General features: G+C 38.9%; 1 non-coding gene across 1 annotated transcript; it reads left to right on the top strand.

Moving 5' to 3' along the window:
* Positions 1 to 4024: 4024 nt before the first annotated feature.
* TRNAG-UCC (transfer RNA glycine (anticodon UCC)) lies at positions 4025 to 4096 on the top strand. Its single transcript has one exon. It is a non-coding gene; the product is annotated as a tRNA-Gly (tRNA).
* Positions 4097 to 8029: the final 3933 nt, after the last annotated feature.

Here is an 8029-nt window from a genome sequence, read left to right as displayed (position 1 = left end):
TCAGCTTTCATGGCTTGGAGAGATGCCTATGTTTATGTTGCTATACATCAGATAAATTGTAAAGGTATATCGTTATTCCTTTTGAAGGAAAGCCATCTATTATCTTTTTGGTATCTTCTGGAGCTGCTTTCTGCTATGTAACTTTCTCCAGGGCCATATTGCCAGTGAAGGTTCTTGTTCATAATATATGTAACATACATTGATTTTCTGTATTTCATAAATATAGTAATTTTGGGTAAAGACAACCTGTTCTTTTTTACCTTGATCTAATTCATGTTGTAATAAACATTTTCAAGCCATGTATTCTCCCCGGTATATCTATGATCCGGTGCAGTCATTTCCACCTCGGCAGTTATAGCCAGTAGAGCCAGTGTTCCAATTTAGATGGACGATATGGTGCGTTCCCTGGTCTAAATATTACGTATCCAGAGGCTGCTTAAGCCAAACTTCTTGTAGTAAGCGGTTGTCTCGTTAAAGGTACAATACACGTTATCCCAGGATTTCAATGGCTGGAAAAATATCACTAAGTTGAGCCAGAAAGCTGTCATTTTCCTATGCCTTAAAGACAAATCACCTTTTGGCTTCCACTTCCCAAAATACAATCGCTCCATTTCACATTTGACATTTACCAAATGTAATCCATAGTAAATGTTCTTGTTAACTCTAAAGTTTTCCACACTCTCTCTCTCTCTCTCTCTCTCTCTCTCTCTCTCTCTCTCTCTCTCTCTCTCTCTCTCTCTCTCTCTCTCTCTCTCTCTCTCTCTCTCTCTCTCTCTCTCTCTCTCTCTCTCTCTCTCTCTCTCTCAGTGAGAAAGGATGATAGGCAGGAAACTGGCGTGACCATAGCACAGTTAGGTTGGAGTTCTTATGTTTAAACTTTCCACCAAATTTACAACGCAGTAATGAACCTCTTCCTGAATGAATAAGTTAATTACCCTTTCCTGTCTTAACATTAAATGTCCTTCATATCACAATACATATCAAACAACTCCTAAGACATTGTTGTGGTGGCCTGGAATCGAATCTGGGTCAACTGCTTGGAAGGCAGCTATGCTCACCATTATACGACTATCGCTTGACGGTGTTTGATACAGTACCCTTACGATAGTCTGCCTGACTGGACCGGAACATTCAAGTTTTCGACAAGGATGCCTGAAAGAATCTGTGTCCTTCACTGATAATCCTCGTAGTCTTCTCCTCACTCATCCTCACCATGAATCCATCATACCCTATCAGAATATATTCTTCAACTCTCTTGGACAAACTTCTAAGTACCTTACTTCTCACTTGCTATTTAAATTCCGATTTCATCAGCCCTCCTCACAAAACATATTCCCCCAAAAATTTCATTTCAAATACATATACTCTCTACTTTTCTTTATTAACTAAGGCCAATAGCTGCCATTCATACAACACTGTAGGTACTACTATGCCATCAGACATTCACAATGTTGCTCAAACAGACAATGACCTCACTTTCCACACACATTCCTCAACATACCAGAGGATCTTAGTCCCATCTCACAGTCTTAGGGTCGTTTCAGCCTTCATAGCATTATTTTTTGCCATATCCTCTCCCAGGTATCTAAAACCCCCTACTTCCTCAAGGTTCTCTTCATTGAAACTGACAGTCCAACCAGCTTGGGCCTCTCCATTGCTGACCATAAAAACCCTTACTTCTATTCAAATTCACTCTCACCTTTCTTTTTGTCATCACTCTTCGAAACGTCGACACCAGCTACTGCAGTTATAGCTCGGTAGACACCGGCTCGACTCCTCTCCTCTTACTCCCACGTATGCACTCTATTGAAAAAGAATAGTTTTTGCTTCAGGAAGTTTACTTCCAAAAATATATTGGTAATACCTTCCAAAAAACTTTTCTATCATCCCGATCATACTTTTTTTCAAAACTATAACCACCATATGCAAACCTCTCTGTTTATCCAAGTGTTTCTCAAACATACTTTTCTGTTCAAACATCTGATACACACATCTTATACCACTCCTTAAACCTGTTATTTCCTTCCCAGTTCGACGCTTTGTGTATCCAAACACCCTCTTAATCACCAGTTTCCCATATAACGTGTCAAGTACACCGAAGAAACATATACCTCTGTAATTTGAACAATTTCTTTGTTCACCTCTCTTTATACAAGGGCACTATAACGTCAGTCTTGCAATTCTCAGGCACCTGACCCTAAGCTATAGGTACAAAACTTTTAAGTAACAAATCAGTTGCACAGTTATTTCTCATAGGAATATCAACTAAAGTGTCATCTGCTGTGGCTGAACTAGCACACTTTATATGACTGGAGAGAGAGAGAGAGAGAGAGAGAGAGAGAGAGAGAGAGAGAGAGAGAGAGAGAGAGAGAGAGAGAGAGAGAGAGAGAGAGAGAGAGAGAGAGAGAGAGAGAGAGAGACAGTTCATTATCTAAGCGTGCTTACGACATGATTATGCCAAATGGTAGAGCTAGGGTGTAACGGTCACTACACAAAAATCTAGGTTGACGAATGAAGAGCCTTATGAGTTACATTCCAAGTGAGAGGAGCGAGATGGACAACTTCTATTTTGTTGGGAGAAAACCAGCTGTCGAGGTGTGGGTGACCCATAATGAAAGATAATTTCTAGGGTTAAGGAATGACACGGGACAGCCACTTAAATATGGCTCATTGGGTAATCATTTCTATATTTCTCGAAACCTATATATTAAGTAACACTGATATATCTACTTGGTCGATTACTACAGAGTACCTGCTACCTACCACAACTTCAAGAGGGAGAGAGAGAGGAAGAGATTGTGTGTGTGTTTATGTGTATGTGTTTGGAGATGAGTTTTCTTGATCGATTTTAGACATTGTCTTTCCTCTCCTTTTTAACTTCTTTTATACATACTTAGTTCTCTTGTAGCCAATAATTACCATCTGAGAGCCAAATATTTACCTCTCATATATGAATTATGAGGTCAGACTCATATTCCCGTTTTCACTACGAATCGTTTGAGCTTCATAACGAATATGCAATAGTACTCTACTGTACAACATGAAATTATACATGTTGAACTCAAAGAGATCACAAAAACATATAGACACATTAAGACATATATTTTACATACATACAGACGCATATGTATCCACACAAATAAACATGTACACACGTTCTTCAGACGTATGCTCACGTCTTCAATGATAGAGGAGCCACACAAGTGTAGAATTCCCTTCCCATATAATGAACTAGGTAAATGTGTAATCAGCAGAGAAGAACACTGGATGTTACCACGGAAAGTTCCACTGGTAGTGTTAGCAGATTTCAAACCCCTACTCCGCCGCTGGCAGGAGGCTGGCACGGGGAGGAGATCGACCAGCTTTGACTGGAGAATCATACTGCCTCCTCTCTATCTTGTGTTCTCATCCTTTGTTGGTTAAGTCTAGAAATAGATGTATAATGTTTAGAAATAGGACTTAATTGCAAACCTAAGAAAACTTCCGACTGATAAACGCAGAGACAGAAACAGGGAATAAACACTCACTCTACTCACAATGGAAGAAAGGAAAATATCGGGAGATATCTTACTTACATTCTTGATTCTAGGTGGCCAAGATGACGTCACCATGGAACAGTTCTTTCATGACAAAAGAGAAAATGATAAACAATGTTTGTTGAGTCCGGGATGAAGAGGTGGTTCCTGGAGAACACAGATGCGTTGAAGGATCCAATTATCCTTGATAACCACACTGTCTGTAAAGTCAGGGCCGCTGGTATTGTCAATGAGACAGAGAAAGGTTTAAGTATCCGTATGACTGTAGTGGATACACTGTCTGTGAAGTCATCGATACTAGGTACATTTGATGGGGACACTAACACGTTCAGGGCTATATAGTCCATGGTGGGTACACTGTGTGTGAAGTTAGGAGCGTTGGAATTGTCTATGAATTACACACAAAGTTTCAGGTATCCGTGTGACCAAGGTAAGTATAATGACCACCAGGCAGACCCAGGTAAAGCAAATGTTGCAAACATTTTCAAGCGATGGTGGTATAGTGGTAAGCATAGCTGCCTTCCAAGCAGTTGACCCAGGTTCGATTCCCGACCATTGCAATATTCTTAAAGAAAGCAGTCATATAATACAGTGAAAAATACCTATGTCTATATATAGTGTCAATAAAACACGCAGTTATCCTCATATAATACATATGATATACTTTCATCTGATCGTTGCCCTACTGTGTGGACCACATCTGCAAGTCATGGGATCAGGCAATTGACACTTTCCACTGTCAACCAAAGTTATTCAAAGATTATAATACTCTGTTGTTACTCCTTGTTATTAGACGGAAACGAACAGTTATCACCTTTAACTCAGTAATACGGAAGACGGAGGTATGGGTAAGAAACAATGCTTAAGTCTACCAGGTTTTGTGCAAGTGGTATACGACCCAATGAAGGGAGGAAAGCCCAGGCCAATCATGGATCTCAGTCTTCACTAATGCTACAAGTCACCACACATACTTCTTATCATTAATAGACAGTTTTCATAGCTTGGAGAGATGTCTATGTTTATGTTGCTATTCATCAGATATTTGTAAAGGTGTTTCGTTATTCCCTTTAAAGCAAAAACCATCTATGATCTTTTGAGTTCCTTTTGGAGGTGTCTTCTGCTATGGAGCTTTATCAATGGTCATAATATCAATGAAGGGTCTTGTTCATAATATATATATACTATATACAGATTTCCCAGCATATCATAGATAATGGAATTTTGGGAAAAGTCGACCAGATCTTATTTGCCGTGATCTAAATAATACTGTCATAAACTTTTTGAAGCAATCTAGTTTCCCCGTTTATCTACGATCCGTTGCAATTATTTCCACCTCGGCAGTTATAGCCATTAGAGCCAGTGTTCAACTCTACTTGGGAGATAAAGTGCGTTCCCTGTATTAAATATAAAGCCAAACTTCTCGTAGGAAGCAGATATCTTGATAACGTTAGAATACACATTATGCCAGCATTTCATTGGCTGTAAAATACCACTAATCTGACATAGGCAGCTGTCTTTTCCGTCCCTTATCAACATATGACCTTCTGGCTTCCATTTCACAGAATAAAATCGCTCCACTTCATATATAACGTTAAAAAACATATAATTCACGGTAAATGTTCTTGTTAACTCTGATGTTTCCCATGGTGAGCGCTACGCGCTGATAATTTTTCATGGCAAGATATAGTCTTAATTATGAAAGAGCCTCTCTCTCTCTCTCTCTCTCTCTCTCTCTCTCTCTCTCTCTCTCTCTCTCTCTCTCTCTCTCTCTCTCTCTCTCTCTCTCTATGAGCGAGAGAGCATGACAGGCAGGAAACTGGCGTGATCACAACACAGTTAGGCTGGAGTTCCTATGTACAAACTTCCCACCAAATTTGCAACGCAGTAATGATTCTCTTCCTAAATAAGTTAATTATCCTTTCCTGTCTTAATATCAAAAATCCTTCATATCACAATACATATCAAACAATTTCTAAGACATTATTACGAAGGCGAGGAATCGAACCCGGGTCAACTTCTTGGAAGGCAGCTATGCTCACCACTTATACCACCATCGCTTGACAGCGTTTGATACAGTTCCTTTACGATAACCTGCTTGAGTGATCTAACTATGCCACACTGATGCCTGAAAGTGTCCGTGTCCTCCACAGACTATCCTCTTAGTCCTCCTCTCCTCACTTGTCCTCACCATATGTCCATAACCTATCAGCATAATCTTCAACTCTCTTGGGCAAACTTCTAATACCTTACATCTCACTTACCATATCATTTTTCATCTGATCAACCCTTCTCAAACATTTCATTTCCAACACATCTACTTTCTTCGTTACCATAGTATCTAAGGCCAATATCTTGCATTCATACAACAATGTCGGAACTACTATGCCATCAAATATACACGACATTGCTCAAACAGACAATGACCTCAATTTCCACAATCATTTTCAACATTCCAAAGGACCTTAGCCCCTTCGCAAAATCTTAGGATCGTTTCAGCCTCAATACTATTATTTTCTGCCATATCCTCTCCCACGTATTTAAAACTTCCTACCTTTTCCAGGTTCTCTTCATTGAAAATTACACTGCGACCGGCTTGGACCTCACCATTCCTAACCATATGACCTTGTTTTTATTCAAATTCGCTCTAAGCTCTCTACTTGTAATCACTCTCCAAAACGTTGACACCTGCCACTGCAGTTCCACACTCAAATCTGTTCCATCCTTTCATTCACAAAATGACTCATCCATCCGGCCTCCCTCCCTCAGTACACTGCATACGCATCTCTGTCCAAGACCCTTCCGCTCATTTCCCTTACCACAATGTCCATAAAATGATAAATAGAAATTGCTGACATCGACCACCACTGCCATTGACCAAAATTCAACTGCAACAACTCGTACTCCTCTCCTCCTACTCCCACATGTCCAGTTACTTTTTGAAAAAGAAAATAATATTTGCTTCTGGCAGTTTACTTCCCCAACATACGTTAACAATACCGTCCAGATCATAGCATTTTTTCCAAAACGATAACCATCATATGCAAGTCTTTATCATTCTCAAAGTGTTTCTCACATATACATTTCTGTTCAAACGTCTGATCCACACAGCTTCTACAACCCCTTAAACCTCATTTCTTATTCTCAGTCCGACGCTCTGTCTATGCCAGTAACCTCTTCATCTCCACTTTCCCATACAACGTGTCAAGTAAACCCAAGAAACATATACCAATTTTATTTGAATATTTGCATTTGTTCACCTTCCTTTATACAAGAGCACCATAACGTCAGTCTTGCGATCTTCAGGCACGTAACTCAACACTATAGTCATAACAAAAGCATTTCTGTTAAGGATATCAACTAAAGTGTCATCTACTCTGGCTACACTGCCACACTTTATATATATATATATATATATATATATATATATATATATATATATATATATATATATATATATATATATATATATATATATATATATATATATATATATATATATATATATATATATAGAGAGAGAGAGAGAGAGAGAGAGAGAGAGAGTTTATGTTTGTGTTTGTAGATGAGTTATTCTTTGCTCTAAGTTACACTTTCTCTTTTCTCCACTTTTTAACTTCATTATACATCCTCAGTTCTCTGTTAGCACCAAAATTATAGATGATATACCAATAGATATCAGAAAAACACATAAACATAAAGAAACACTTATTTGACACATATGGAAATCAACACAAAAACACTTTTACACACGTTCATAATACGTGGGTTCACGTGTTCAATGATGAAGGAGACCAACAAATGTAAAATTCCCTGCTTGTATAATGAAATAGGTAAATGTGTAATCACCATAGAACAGTTGAAGTCACCACGGAAAGTTCCACTAGTAGTATCAGCCAGTTTTATTTGTTAATTTAGAAATCGATATATTTTGCTTGAAAATAGGCTTTGATTGCAAGTCTAAGAAGACTTCGGACTAATAAATGGACAGATACTGAAAGCAATAAGAAAGAACTCACTCTACTCACACTGGAAGAAAGAAAAATATCGGGAGAGATGTTACTTACATTATATATACTAGGTGGCCAAGATGACGTTACCTTACATCGGTTCTCTCATGAAAAAAGAGAAAATAGTAAACACTGTCTGTGTAGTCAGGGCTGGAGACTTATTCTCTGGAGAACACAGACATGTTGAAGGCTCCAATTGTCCTTGACAGCGACAAAGTCTATGAAATCATGGCAGATGGCGTTGTCAGTGAAACACAGAATTATTCAAGTGTCCTTATGACTGTAGTGGGTACACAGAGCACATCAGATGGAGACGCTGAACGGGTTCAGGGCTTTATAGTCCATGGTGGGTACACCGTATGTGAAGTTAGGACCGCTGGGATTGTCGATGAAGTACACACAAAGTTTCAGGTATCTGCGTGGCCAAGGTAGGTATAATGACCATCAGGCAGACCCACGTAAAGCAAATGTTGCAAACACTTTCAA

Source organism: Panulirus ornatus, chromosome 11 (genome assembly GCF_036320965.1).
Source record: "Panulirus ornatus isolate Po-2019 chromosome 11, ASM3632096v1, whole genome shotgun sequence".
In the NCBI taxonomy this organism is placed as follows: Eukaryota; Metazoa; Arthropoda; class Malacostraca; order Decapoda; family Palinuridae; genus Panulirus; species Panulirus ornatus.
Note: the sequence above shows the minus strand (reverse complement) of the source record. Positions and strands in the feature narration are given on the sequence as shown.